The sequence below is a fragment of the Puma concolor genome, chromosome B4 (assembly GCF_028749965.1).
Source record: "Puma concolor isolate L17-30 chromosome B4, mPumCon1.1.hap2, whole genome shotgun sequence".
In the NCBI taxonomy this organism is placed as follows: Eukaryota; Metazoa; Chordata; class Mammalia; order Carnivora; family Felidae; genus Puma; species Puma concolor.
The window spans coordinates 128,815,887-128,830,539 of NC_141673.1; the positions used below are offsets into that span (position 1 = coordinate 128,815,887).

Here is a 14,653-nt window from a genome sequence, read left to right on the forward strand (position 1 = left end):
CACTTGGTGGCTTCAAACAACACAAACTGATTATCTTATGGTTTTGGAGGCCAAAGTGGAAACTAGACCCACTGGGCTCAAATCAAGGCACTAGCAGGGCTGTGTTCCTGAGAGACGCTCTGTGGGCAGAACCTATTTCCGGTTTCCAGAGACTGCCCACGTTCCTTGGTTCAGAGCCCTCGTCGGTTTTCAAAACCAGCAATGTCAGGCTGAGTCATTGTGCTCTCAAGTCTCTGGTTCTCCTTTCCTGCTTCCCTCTTCCACTCTCAAGTACCCTTTATATGACATCCGTCTGGATAATCCAGGATAATCTCTCTATCTCAAATTCAGCTCCCTAGCAACCTTAATTCCACCTGCAGCCTTAATTCCCTTTGCCAGGCAACCTAAAATATTCACAGGTTTGGGGACGGGGGGCGGGGGGGGGAAGGTTTAAGGTATAGACATTTTGGGCGTCTATTATTTTGCTTACCACAGGTGGTTAGACTTTTATTGAGGAGGTGGAATATCAGAACAAGGACCTAAAGTAATTAAGTGAGGGAGGGAACCAAGTATGGAGGGTCGGGTGGTGTTCCAGCCTACAGTAAAGTCATTGCTGAAGTCTGGAGATGAGAGTATCCTTGGGAGATAGATAAAGGGCACTGAGCTGGACCCAAGTCAGGGGAAAGAGTGACAAAAAATGAAGCCAGAGAGCCCAGTAGAGGAAAGATTACATAATAACTGAAAGGCCAGGGTCAAGGCTTTGGATTTTATTCCAGGAGTGATGGGCAGCCCCTGGTGGTTTTGAGTAGACAAGTAAGATAATTTGAATTATGTTTCCCCAAGGATCAGGTTAACAGACAGTAGGCAAGCAAGAGCGGAAGGAGACTGGGGTTTGGTGACAGCAGCTGGGGTTGAAAAATGGTTGGGTCTGGGATTCATTTGAAAGTGCAGGCGGTAGAATTTCATTATGGATCGGAAGCAAGGTGTGGAAGAAAGAGAGAATTCTGACCTGAGTCATAGGGGAACAGGACAGAGACAGGGAACAGTGGGGGAAGGAGCAAGTCTTGGGGAAAAATAATCAGGAGTCGAATCCAGACAGGTGACATGTGAGCTGCTTATTGGACATCCGGGTGAGGTCACGTGGGAGGGCAAATGAAGAAAGCTGGAGCTCAAGCACAAGGCTTGGAGACTGAGATTGGGAAGCCACGAGTGTGTGGACGGTATTAGGACCGTGCCTTGGGGCGTGAGTGTGGCCGGAGGAGCGGGAAGCAAAGTACAACCAAGAGAGAAGGGAAGGGAACAGAAGGGGGGAGATCAAGGTTGAGACTGAGTCGTGGGGCACCTTGACATTTGGAGAAATATTGGAGGGATTGACAAGGAGAGCCACGGAGGCAGAAGAAGTCATGAAGCCAGTGAAGCAAGTCCTGTGAAGTGGAGTAAAGGGAGAATGGGAAATTATTGCTGTGGAACAAAAGGGGTTGCCGTGGAGGTGGGGAGAGAGAAGAGGAGAGGACCCACCCGGACAGCAGGGGCCCGGGACCTTCACTATAAATGGGCTCAGGGAAATGGAGTTGTTGAGAAGATACTAGTGCGTGTTTGCAGTCTAATAGGAACCATCCTGTTGAGAGGGAAGCAGCAGCGACTGAAAGACGCTGGGAGGGGACCTGTAGGAACAAAATCCGGAAAGGATGTAAAAGGGTGGGTGGGGACTCTTAGACGGAGGGGACAGGGGCAGCTCTTCCTCGGGGACAGGACAGCAGCACAACAAGGGCACCACCGAGAGGAGCTTGGTGGGTCTGGAGACAGGATGAAGACAGTGACCTTTTCTCACGTCTTGCATTTTCTCCGTGAACCGGGAAGCAAGGTTATGGGCTGATGAGAAGGGAGCAGGAGCAGGTTAGCAGAAGGAGGAAGGGTGAAGAGTAGTCCCGGGGCAGAATGAATCGAGCAGTGAAGTCACAGGATTGAATCGCAGGCAGTGCGCAGGGACCGTGCAGATTTATAAATCTGAATTTACTGGTGGCAGGAATAAATTTTTTTTTTTTTTTTTTTTTTGCCTCTGCTCACCTTGGTTCTACTCTTCTGGGATAGGATTTAAGATCTCCCAGGGAACAAGTCCCTCCCGAGTGTTAATCTCCCGCGAGAATACACTGCAGACACAGAAGGTTTGAGTTCTTTCTGAAATGCCTATTTTAGGTAACGTTAGGAATGGTGATTCTTTTTTTTTTTTTTTTCTTTTTTTAACCAGAGAGTGAACCATTTTGTTAGATGAATGGTTGGGATCCTTTTTACTACATCTTCTGGCCACAGAGATGAGATCCCCAGGAAAAGGGAAGCATATGACAGGAGTCAGTGTAAATACATTTTCAAACGCTATTGGGAGGCCAGTGTATGCAGTCTTCATCCTGAAACCCAATCATATCCTGTATTTAAAAGCATTGCTTTGAGGTCATATTGAAGAGATTTATGTCATTTAATCTGCTTCCTGAGATTCCCATGCTGAGAGGTTTTCATTACTTCTTGAAGCAAATAAATTGTTGGGCGCTAAACAGAAGCATGCTGTGTTCCTGCCAATCCGAAGGTGACATATAAGCCATATTGAGACTTGTCAGCTCCCCAGCTGTTTCTTGGCCAAGACATTTGAGACCAGGGAATTATTCCGAGTGTGAGAAAATCTAGAGCCGAGAGAAAGCCTCAGGCATTCAAGGACCTCAAAGAAAATCACTGTGGTTGGGAATGAAGGGATGACTCTGGAAGGTAAGGGTGGCATGAGATCTCCGGCTTCAGGATAGAGAATGAATTTAAAAGTGTCAAGCCTTGGGACGCCCGGGTGGCTCAGTCAGTTAAGCGTCTGACATCGGCTCAGGTCACGATCTCACCACTCGTGGGTTCGAGCGAGCCCCGCGTCGGGCTCTGTGCTGACAGCTCAGAGCCTGGAGCCTGCTTCGGATTCTGTGTCTCCCTCTTTCCCTGCCCCTCCCCCACTCACACTCTGCCTCTCTCTCAAAAATGAATAAACATAAAGGAAAAAAATCATAAAACTGGCAAGCCTGGAGGAAGAGAAACCAGTAGGAAGCTGTTGCAGAAACTGAGCCAAAAGAAACGGCGGTCACAATTAGGGAAGTAGCAACAGGGATAGAAAGAAATGGACTTGAGAGAGGGCTTCGGAAGGAAGAGTGGACAGGAACTGACTAGCAAATGGAATTTGGGAGGATTGCTGATTGCCAAGGATGCACTCCAAGCTCCCGGCTTGGTTCATGGGGCTACCATTTTATTAGGTATAAATGGCAAACAAGTCAGACGTAGTCTCTGACCTTGCGATATTCAAGTCCAGTGGGTAAGAGCCTCAACGCCTGGCAGCGGTAGTCTATGGTCATGTGACGTGACAGCAAAAAGTAAAGGCTTTAAGTGTGCAGAAGAAGGGCTTCTTTCCCTGCCCGGAGGGGGATTTGTGTGTATCAGGAGAGGGCATCATTAACGGCCAGAGCTGAAGAGAGATGTGTGTGTGTGTGTGTGTGTGTGCATGGGTGGGTGTGCCTGTGTGACCTGTGTGTCCCAGGGGGCCGGCGAGCTTTGAGAGAAGACTCTTCCAGCTGGGGCACACCAGTGGAGTGTGTGTGGATGAGGTCATAGGTGATGCCTCTCTACAATTGCTCTGTCCATCCCTGCCTTTCAGACTTTCATTTCCTACCAGGGAAGTTTTCTTTCCTCTCATTCTTAATCTGGTCTACCAGATTAAAGAGATGGCCTACCATGTCCCTTTGGAGAGATGTTCCCCTAGCTGCATCATGAATTAGAATATCCCCCCCCAAAATCACTTGCACCGTACCACCAAAATTCCATATGTATTTCCAGAACAAACCTTACATGTGACCTGGGTTAACTTGCATACGAAAAGCATTTCAAATGATATTATATGATGTAGAAAACTCATTCAGATTATTACAAAAGTCTAAAGAACGCTGGCTAGGCACTATTGGCTGTGAAAAACATGAACTTGGAAATGCGACCTTTATTCTTGGTAAGACGATATAGATGTGGAAATAATTGTAGCAGAAGATGTATATTCCCATCTAGATCAGGAAAACTGTATAATATGCATGAAACAAAGCATTTAAATAGTGATATGAAAAAAATAATTTAAAATAAAACTTCCATGGGGCGGCTGGGCAGCTCAGTCGTTCAAGCATCTGATTTCTGCTCAGGTCATGATCTCATGGTTTGTGGGTTCGAGCCCCATGCCAGGCTCTGTGCTGACAGCTCAGAGCCCGGAGCCTGCTTCGGATTCTGTGTCTCCCTCTCTCTCTGCCCCTCCCCGACTCGTGCTCTCTTTGTCTCTGTGTCTCTGTCTCTCTCTCTCTCAAAAATAAACATTAAAAAGATTTTTTAAATAAAACTCTCATGATTGCCAGTAAAGAAATGGCTTAAACTAGAGGAATGAGCCAGAAGCCTCTCAAATTCTAAAAGGTTGGAGGGGTTTACCAAACTTAACGGCTACTATGTCCAAGGGGTAAGATTCCAGTGACCTTCCTCTAAGTACCTTATGTAATTCTTTTTTTTTTTTTTTTTTACTCACTTTGAAGCCCCTTATGTAATTCTTTATACGAGTTTTGTTACTTTATATTGTTTGACTTTTTAAGAACAAAAATCTGAAAAAATTTCAAGTTGAGAAGAAAGAGTTTTTGAAGCCGCATTTTAAAGCATTTTTTTATGACAGATACATTTGACTTAATAGTTTGGTTTATATCATTTCACTATTTATTTATTATTTATTTATTTATTTTAGTTTCATTTTTTATTTTGTTTTTATTTTTTAATATGAAATTTATTGTCAAATTGGTTTCCGTACAACACCCAGTGCTCATCCCAACAGGTGCCCTCCTCATTGCCCATCACCCCCTTTCCCCTCGCTCCCACCCCCCATCAACCCTCAGTTTATTCTCAGTTTTTAAGACTCTCTTATGGTTTGGCCCCCTCCCTCTCTAACTTCTCTTTTTTCCTTCCCCTCCCCCATGGTCTTCTGTTAAGTTTCTCAGGATCCACTTAAGAGCATCATTTCAGTATTTAGACGTAATGCCTGGGGTCCATTTGTATTCACTTCATTGTTTTATTTATTTGCTTATTTACCTATTTATATTTGATAAATTTGACATGATAAAATTCATAAACTTAAAACATGTTATTTTATGCATTTATATATTGTAATATGGTTGCCACTGAAGCATATATATCGCATTACATCATTATAGAAAAGTAATATTAATCATATTCATTCCACCATGCACTAGATCTCTGTGGCCTGTTTACTACTCAGTACAAGTTTGTGCTGTTAAACACCATCATTCTTTTCCTCCGTCCCCCCGGCCCCTGGTAACCACCGCTTTACTCTCGGTCAAGCAGGTTTTTAAGGAAGTGATTTCAATTAGTTGGCAAACAAGGAAGAACACCATTTTGCAAGAGAAACATCATGTATGAAGTCTAGGAGTGAGACTCGACAGGGAGCAGAGAGGACGTTACCTGGATGGAAGGAAATGCCATACCTGGAGATCAGGTGTGGTTCCAGAACTATGCTGTGGAGGGCAGGGCATTTAGATTCGATCTACTCGATAAAGACAGGAAAACTGTTCAGCGCATGTCTGTGTGCATAGACACCTATTTGTATATTGTATACATATATGGTATATGTCTATAAATAAATGTATAGAATATTCATTTAATCAGGATAATGCATTTCTGTCTGTCAGCGGATGAATGGAGAAAGATGTGGTATATATACGCATTGAAATATTATTCAACCATTAAAAAGGGGAAAGCCTTGCCATTTGTGTCGACGTGGCTAGAACTGGAGGGCGTTATGCCAGGTGAATTAAGACACAGAAAGACGAATGCTGTATAATCTCACTTCCACGTGAACTCTAAAAGAAAACAAGATTGGAAAAAGAGAGCAGGTTTATGGTTACCAGGGGTGGGGGAGATTGGACGAAGGTCGTCAGAAGGTACAAACCTCTAGTTGTAAGATAAACAAGGCCTGGGAACGGAATGTTCTAAGCGATGACCAAGGCTCACGCTGCTGTGTAGCGTATATGAAAGGTGTTAAGAGAGTTGATCCTAAGACTTCTCACCATCAGGGGAAAAAAAAATTTTTTTTTTCTTTTTTGTATCTGTGTAGGAGATGGTGGATGTTTCCTAAATGTGTTATTGTAATCATTTCACAATGTATGTAGATCAAATCACGAGGCTGTACACCTCAAACTTCTCCAGTGCTGCATGGCAATTCTATCTCAATAAAACTGGGTGGAAAAAAGAATGACACATGTCTTGAACATGACATGGAAAAATGAATGTGGTATTTCCTCAAACACTTAAAAAACCACAATAAAATGAGCAAGAGTATGAAAGCTACAGAGCTGTTCTTTAATGGTTTAAAAAAAAAAACAAACATGCTTAAAAACACGTCTATTTGTTTTTTTGTGGCGGCAGGGGGTGGGGGGAGCAGAGAGAGTTGTCAGCCCAGAGCCCGACGCGGGGCTCAAATTTTCAAACCGTGAGATCGTGACCTGAGCCAGAGAGACACCTCACTGACTGAGCCACCCAGGCACCCCTTTAATGTTTTTTTTAATAGTGGCTTTAGAGTATCGGGAATCATACATTGGGAAGTTTACTTTTCCGGGACATAAAAATCAACCCAGGTTTTTTTCTTGGATTTATTTCTTTTCGACAAGGAGTGCTCCTGCCACAGCTATATTATTTTGAATCCTACAAAGGAGTAGTCCCTGTTCTCAGATACGTAGTTTCAATTTGAAGGAAACTGTTACAGCACATGCTGATTATGGGAAAGATTACAGACAAACGTTTAAAGATTTCTTTTTCCCTCTTCCTGATTAGAAATGTCTGGACAGCTCCTGCAACAGCTTTAAGAAAATCCCTAAGGCTGTGCACTCCAAGTGGTGACTGAAGGCATAAGGAAGCTTACTGTCTTCCAGCACGAGGTCGAGGACTTATCTATAAATAGTTTTCAAAAATCCCCTCATCTACCAGAATGTTCCGCGGCACCTCTGTCGGTTTCAGCTCCTGTCTCCCCCTGGGTGATCTATCTTCACTTTTTATAATTCCTCCCATTTGACTAAGCTAAAAGATTAGAAAAACCTGCTTGGAGCCCACATGTGCACCATATTCTACACTCTCTCACTCCTGCTCTGAAATGAATACTCCCGTGAAAAAGGAACCAAAAGCTAGTAGGCTTGCCACCCACTGGGATTTGTACCCAGATTGCCCAGAGACTGAAGCTACTGATTGACGAAAGTCGGCTTCAAAGCCCAGAAATGGAAGACAGGCCAAATCAACTTGATTACTACCACCCATCTAAGTGTTCCAGGTTGGCCTACAAATCTGGTTTTTGGTGTTTTTTTGTTTTTTTTTTTAATGTTTATTCATTTTTTGAGAGAGATGGGGTGGGGCAGAGAGAGAAGGAGACACAGAATCTGATGCAGGCTCCGGGCTCTGAGCTGTCAGCACAGAGCCTGAGACGGACCTGGAACCCATGAGCTGTGAGATCATGACCTGAGCCAAAGTCGGACGCTTAATCGACTGAGCCACCCAGGCTTTATGTTTCTTGTTTCTGTTTTTTTTCCAGATCACATTTTATCTTATTTTTTAAAGATTTTATTTTTCAAAGTAATCTCTACACCCAACATGGGACTCGAACTCACAACCCCAAGAGCAAGAGTTGCATTGCTCTACCCACTGAGCCAACCAGGGGCACCACCCAGATCATATTTTATGCGATCTGAAGAGAAACCAGAGTATCACCCAGATCATATTTTAAATGAAAGGGAGATCATAGTAAACAATATGTGAGACAGACTTCTGAACGAATACATGGGGGCTTTGGTCATTCATTCAGCAAACACTCATGCAGGGAATACTGTGTGTCAGGCACTGTCCTAAAAGTGGGCAATACAGACTTGAAGCAGAGAACGTTCTACTCATGGGATTTACGTATATTCTGAAGGAGACAGGAAGCATGCCAACCAACAAATCAGATCATCTCAGATCATGCTCAGCCCTGTGGAAAACTGTGGCAGTGAGAACAGTAAACGCAATGAAGACACATCAAAAGCTGAGCATGTTCAAGGGACAGAAAGTTGATGTGTCTGTGACTCACGGAGCCTGGGCAGTTGGAGGACCTGGGAAAGGATGGGAACCTGGGAAAGGAGGATGCTGGAAAGGCAGGCAGGGGCCAGATCATGTCAGGAGTTCAGCACCGCAATATGGAATTACAACTCTCCAAGAAAAAAGATGGATTGTTCTATAGCTGGTGTGGTGACGACTGGCCTTACTGAAACTAAATAAGAGGGGTGGTGCCTGGGTGGCTGTGTTGGTTAAGGGCCCAACAACCGCTCAGGTCATGATCCCGTGGTCCGTGGGTTCGAGCCCCGCACTGGGCTCTGTGCTAACAGCTCAGAACCTGGAGCCTGCTTTGGATTCTATGTCTCTCTCCCTCTGTCCCTCCTCTGCTCACACTGTCTCACTCTCAAAATAAATAAATAAATGTTGCAAAAAAAAATAAATAATACTTTGCCATGTCATATTAAAAAAACAAATTCCAGACAGACAACAGCCCCATAAGCACAGTTAAAAAACTAGTAAAAATTGGGAGAAGATATTTGCAACATATACGTAAGCAAAAGAATCAATCCTCAGAATATATGTCAACTTCTTACAAATCGATAAAATAAATCAGACAAGAAAGTGAACAAAGGATGTGAACTGGAAAGTCACAGAGGTAAAAAGTATGGGGGCCATAAATAGAAAAAGATGATCAACTTGCTAATGATCAGGGAAACGCCAGTGAAAACAGAATTGGCAAAAACTTTAAAATCCTACAATGACAGGAGTTGATGGCCCTACTCCTGTGTGCCGCTGCTGTGTTTGTGGGTTGTAGCTACTCTGGGAAAGCTGGTAAAGAGGATGTGGTGACTCTCTATGACCCAGCAATGTATCTCTAGGCTGGTGCCGGAAAGGTACTCTTCCATGATCTCGTGGTTCATGGGATCAAGCTTGGGATTCTCTCTGTCCCTCTTTCTGCCCCTTCTCTGCTCTCTCTCATAAAATAAATAAAATAAAATAAAATAAAATAAAATAAAATAAAATAAAATAAAATATAAAAACAATAAAAATAGAACAGAATAGAATAGAATAAAATAAAATAAAATAAAATACATAAAATAAAAAATAAAAATAAAATAGGCGTCTGGGTGGCTCAGTCGGTTAAGTGTCCACCTTCAGCTTAGGTCATGATCTCGTGGTCTGTGAGTCGGAGCCCCGTGTCGGGCTGAAGCCTGCTTCGGATTCTGTGTCTCCCCCTCTGTCTGCCCCTCCCATGCTTATGCTCTCTCTCTCTCTGTCTGTCAATAATAAATAAACCTTAAAAAGTAAAATAAAATTAAGTTAATAAAATTAAAAACCTAACCTAACCTAAACTAAAAAAATAGAGCTGGGTATGGAGCGGGATACAATACCAAGCAAGAATTTAAAAGAATGAGCTAAATGTATCATCCACCAACCCTATTACCTATTGTCTAGCTATCTATCTACCCACAGATCATGCAGCCAGTACAGAACCATTTTTTTTTCCAGTTTCAAGGAACGCACAAACTACTCAATAACAAACCGTTGTCAGACTACAAGTAAATCTGATGCATTATCTGTTTTTGTGTGGCCAGTCAGTAAGCTAAGAGAAGCTTTTACATTTTGTAGTGGTTTGGGAAGATCTTGTGAAAGAGTAACATTTAATGACACATGAAAGGTCTGTACCTTTCCAGATTTCTGTGTCTGCCCGTCAAGTTTAATGGGGACATAGCCAAGCCCATTCTTTTACACACTGTTTATGGTTGTTGCTGCTACGGGAGCAGAGAGAGTGAAGAACCTGAAGTATTTTATTTTATCACCTTTAAGAAAAACAAATTGCAGACCGCTGTCCTATAGGATTCATGGGCATTCTTTTTTAAACGGCCAGGAGTATACACATCAATTTCACGATGGTGGACGCCTCTGGAGAAGAAACAGAGGGCAATGGAACTAGGGATAGATGTTAAAGAATACTGTAATGTTTGTAAATGTGGAAGAGCCGAGTCGTCAATTCTGCCTGGTGGGAATGGAAGTGTTTGTTATATTAAGTCCTTGTACCTTTGTGTACTTTCTTAAGGCCTCGGGAGAGCTCACAAAAAAATGTATATATATTTTGTAGACATTATTCTGTATCAGTGCATACAAATCCGTCACATGTACTTTAACAGTTGGGTAGTGGTCTGTTTTATAGAGGACAGAAATTTCAGTTTGAATCCCTTATGTATAAATATTTAAGTTCCAGTTTTCTATCACACCCAGGATGGCAATTATCTTCACTTTTGCATCTTAAAGCATCTGTGTAATTATTCCCTTCGAACCAAATCCTGGAAGTTGAATTCTTTGGTTAAAAAAATGTGTATTTAAGGGGCGCCTGGGTGGCTCAGTCGGTTGAGCGTCCAACTTCGGCTCAGGTCATGATCTCATAGTTTGTGATTTCGAGCCCCACGTCGGGCTGTGTGCTGGCAGCTCAGAGCCTGGAGCCTCCTTCGGATTCTGTGTCTCCCTCTGTCTCTGACCCTGACCCACTCGCATTCTGTCTCTGTCTCTCTCAAAAAATAAACATGAAATAAAAGTTTTTTTTTTTTTTTAAATGTACATTTAAAACTTTGGTAGGTGTTGCCAAATGGCCCTTCCAAAATGCTGTGTCGAGTTATTGTCTTGCAAACAGAGTGAATATTAATATTTTTTGCCCAACTGGTAGGTGACAAGTGTTAAGCCATTATTGTTTTAATTTGCGGCTCAGGGCCTCTCTAGGAATTTACAGGCTTTTTAATTTCTTCTTTATTCTGTAATGCCCATTCAAGCCCTTAGAGCTTTTTCCTGTAGAATGTTAATCTTTTATGTTATTGATTTGGGAGCTTTTTACAAGTTGCATCTACTGACTTTTTCTTTGAAAAAACTTTCACCTCGATTTTCATTTATTTACTAATTAAAAATTTTTTTTCAACGTTTTTTATTTATTTTTTGGGACAGAAAGAGACAGAGCATGAACGGGGGAGGAGCAGAGAGAGAGGGAGACACAGAATCGGAAACAGGCTCCAGGCTCTGAGCCATCAGCCCAGAGCCTGACGCGGGGCTCGAACTAACGGACTGCGAGATCATGACCTGGCTGAAGTCAGACGCTTAACCGACTGCGCCACCCAGGCGCCCCTATTTACTAACTTTTAATAGTCTTTTTTAAAATGTTTACCTTTGAGAGAGAGAGAGAAAAAAAAAGTGTGAGCAGGGGAGGGGTAGAGATGGGGGAGACACAGAATCCGAAGCAGGCTCCAGACTCTGAGCTGTCAGCCCAGAGCCCGACTCGGGGCTCGAACTCACAAACCGCAAGATCATGACCTGAGGTGAACTTGGACGCTTCACTGACTGAGCCACCCAGGCGCCCCATTACTCTTTTACTGCTTAGAAAGACTTAAATCACATGCATTCACTATGAATTTTTCTCCCTAGCTTTTGACTTTGTTTTCTCCATAGTTTGTGATATGCCAAGGAGAGAATTGCTTCTTTTTTTTTTTTTTAATTTTTTTTTCAACGTTTTTTTATTTATTTTTGGGACAGAGAGAGACAGAGCATGAACGGGGGAGGGGCAGAGAGAGAGGGAGACACAGAATCGGAAACAGGCTCCAGGCTCTGAGCCATCAGCCCAGAGTCTGACGCGGGGCTGGAACTCACGGACCGCGAGATCGTGACCTGGTTGAAGTCGGACGCTTAACCGACTGCGCCACCCAGGCGCCCCATGGAGAGAATTTTTTCTTAGGTGACTATCAGTCTCCACCATCTCCCATGATCACAGGCCCTTCCAAGAGTTCTCTGGGGTTGACAGTGCGTGTAGGGTAACCAATGCCTTTCTTCTGCTATAGATCTACGTGTCTCTATCCTGTTTACCCCTTGTCATCAGTGTATCAGCGGGAGTTTGGTCAGAAAAACAAAAACCACTTTGAGTAGTACAGCTGGGAAGGGATCGCATACAGAGATGAAGGGGCTCGCCTGGCCACTGGAAACACTGGGGGTGTGGGAGGTCAGGAAGGTCACTGCCTGCAGATGAGGCAATATGGAAGTTCAGGACTTGATCTCCGCTGACTGATGCACCAAGAGGGGATTATTATCAAGGGATACTTTAAAGAGCTGCGGGAAGAACATCACAGCTGTCACAGCTGATGCCCACGTGTGTGCCTGCACCTGCCACCGGAAAGTAATGGCTTCTCCATCTTCTCTTTCCCGAGCCTCTCATTCCACAAGGGTCCTACTCATAAGAGTGTCTAGAAAATGTATGTTCCAGGCTTTCAGCCCTTTGCCCTACAGAGGAGGGCTCAGTGGGGCTGAAATCATGCTGAGTATTTACAGTTATTACCTGGAGGGTGTTTTCAGTAAAGATCAGATTGAATCAAATCGAAAACATTGTCCATGCATGGGAGGTTTCTTGAGCACCAGTGGGCAAGAGATAACACAGTGCCTTGTGTTGGGGTATTTGGCATGAAAGACTCTTGTTCAGAAAAGGAGGGTGAGAAATTGACTTTTATAGTCCATCTGAATAGATTTTATTCATTTGAAATTTTATGACATTCTGACACGAGATTTAAAGTCAGACAACTTGTAGAAATAGTGAAGCAGAAGTTTGAAAGGGTGATTTGCCCTCCTCACAGATCAAGGAGTGGCTGATCCGTCTAGACTAAAGCTTATCTCAGTAAATAGACCCAGGACAGTGGAATTCTCTGTTGTAATCCTTGGGTATGGAATCCTTGGGATTGGGTATGGAATTAGTGGAATTAGTGAAGCCAATTCATTTGTATTCTTGGTCCAGAAGAAATTTGTTGCTGGACAATAACCCACAGTTGACAGTTTTAATCTAGTTATTACACAGTTCAACCTCTGAACAGCAGAAAGGATGTCTGAGGAGTCACAAAGGTAAAGTCACATCATTTTCTCTAGCAGAACGAGGCCAATTTAGAACTGGCTTCTCTCTTTCCCCAGGATCCATTTCCTTCCTCCCAGCAGGCTGTTTTTCTTAACTTCTTTTGGGATCTCCTTTAAAGACTTTTGAAATGTTTGAGGTGCTGGTCTTTTCATGGCTTTTTAGCAGTTTGGACATTCCAAAGCCACTGTGTAGCCTTTTCTCTCTGTAATGAATCAGAGCCACATGGACAGTCTTGAGAGGTGTCACTAATTTCACTGCTGAATACCAAAAATCACTAATAATAACATCACACGTGTGTGTCAGCAAGGTCCTTTCCAGTTCTTGGACTTGGTTGTGTTTCCAGGTTTCGAATTAAGAGATATTTGCAAAGGGTTTGGATTTTCAGTTAGATGGCTACATGATTTCTGAGCGTACAGCTTCTCAGCTTATAAAGAAGGCACTTGCGAGTTTGTGTAGCTCACGTCATCTTTATGACTTTGATTACCTGTGAAAGAGGAAAGGGAGAAGGTATTCTCAGCCTCATTTTCTAGAAGAAACCCAAATTCCAAAGACTGAGTGAATTGCGCCCATCACCCAGTTCATGGTGATAACATTCATTGTCTCTGAGGTCTGTAATCTTCCACAGTGCCTAGATGTAAATATAAATGTTTATTTTTTCAAGTTTATGCTGTAATCTGTAAAATGCTCCGTTCATTGCCAGTTGTATGCATTTTGGGTAAGGATTTATGGAACCTTTTTTAATTTTTTTAAAATTTTTAAAAAAATGTTTATTTATTTTTGAGAGAGACAGGCAAAGCATGAGCAGGGGAAGGGCAGAGAGAGGGAGACACAGAACAAGAAGCAGGCTCCACGCTCTGAGCTGTCAGCACAGAGCCTGACGTGGGGCTCGAACTCACGGACCGCAAGATCGTGACCTGAGCTGAAGCCGGACGCTCAACCGACTGAGCCACCCAGGCGCCCCTAGAACCTCTTTTTTTAAAAACAAAACAAAACAAAACAAAACAAAACTCAGAAACAACAAAAGCATAAGATTTTTAAGAAGGAAATTCATGATTTTCAACTAACATGTAAAAGTCAATTTTAGGTTAAGATTGACTATATATAATTTTTAAAAGTCTGTAATCATATGGAAACTCAACTTCATGTTAATTACATGTGTATTTTGGCCTCACTTAAGAGGCATTAAAAGTTCGTTTTGTAATGCCTTTATTATAGAGTCAACGAAGAAAAATGAAACGCATACCAAAGGAAACACATATAAATAAGATTCCCTGGTGCAAATGTCTTTTGAAACCCATTAGCTATTACCCACGAAGCTCCAGTGACAACCATGTGGTTAGAGCCACGTGGGAAATACGCTGAGTGGGAATCAAGAGTGAAAAGAAAGATATCTGCTTTTTATTAAAACCCGAAGAGTGTTATAATTGGGTTGAGTTTCTACCCAGATGGCCCCCCTTCTTATGACATCTGCAAAGTGTATCTAAAACTACGTTGAGGTGTTATTTTCTGCGGCTGCGTGGACACGTGTTAACTTCATCAAAAACCAAGACCTTGGAGTCCTTCACAATCTTTCTTGCTAACTCATGCCAACTCAAGGGAGGAGCTAACTCATGTGCTTCTCCCCTCAGGGAG

General features: G+C 43.0%; 1 protein-coding gene across 1 annotated transcript in view; it reads left to right on the forward strand.

The window, feature by feature from the left end:
• ITGA8 (integrin subunit alpha 8) overlaps positions 1-14,653 on the forward strand; it is a 190,294-nt gene that overhangs the window by 11,973 nt on the left and 163,668 nt on the right. The window lies entirely within an intron of this gene.